The sequence below is a fragment of the Penaeus monodon genome, chromosome 19 (assembly GCF_015228065.2).
Source record: "Penaeus monodon isolate SGIC_2016 chromosome 19, NSTDA_Pmon_1, whole genome shotgun sequence".
Taxonomy (NCBI): Eukaryota; Metazoa; Arthropoda; class Malacostraca; order Decapoda; family Penaeidae; genus Penaeus; species Penaeus monodon.
In genome coordinates this window covers 14,112,592-14,113,184 of record NC_051404.1, presented here as the reverse complement: position 1 = coordinate 14,113,184, position 593 = coordinate 14,112,592, and the positions used below count along the sequence as shown (strand labels likewise).

The window sequence follows — 593 nt, the reverse complement described above, 5'->3', positions numbered from 1 at the left end:
CATGTAGAGGTTAATGCTGCTTTATCTTGATCTACTGACATTTTACTCATACACAAATGGGTGGAGTGAGAGGAGTGTGACCTCTGAACTTCCTCTCCAGTGCAAAGGTCATGCATACATGTCTCCAAGCCAACCACAGTTTATATTTGTAAGAACAGCCAATCACACAATGGCAGCAATGCCGCAACTCAAGTCCCACAAGGCCACACACTCAGCCCGAAAGAGGGAAACATGGTTAAAGTAGGGTCATCACAAGGAAATATAGATGTCAAAACTACATTATACCTGCTACATATTTAGTAGAATCTTTTACAGAACACACTTCCCACATTCACAAGATAGTATGCATTTTGACCTCAAAAGTTACTTACAATTCAAAATCGAAATTCAAGGCACTTGGACCTAAGCAAAAAAAGGAGTTAATATATTCCAATTCTCTTTTCCACTAAATTGTGATCAAGTGTACTGGAATTTACATAATACACCTATATACGGAAACATGAAAGATTTAATTTGCATTCTAAACTCTTACCATGAAAAAAAATTAGAGAAAAGTAAGAGAAAATTAAATTACATAGAAAAGAAAGGGGAAA

At 36.1% G+C, this 593-nt stretch overlaps 1 protein-coding gene across 1 annotated transcript in view; it reads right to left on the bottom strand.

Moving 5' to 3' along the window:
- LOC119585074 (ADP-ribose glycohydrolase OARD1-like) overlaps positions 1-593 on the bottom strand; it is a 23,816-nt gene that overhangs the window by 1,987 nt on the left and 21,236 nt on the right. The window lies entirely within an intron of this gene.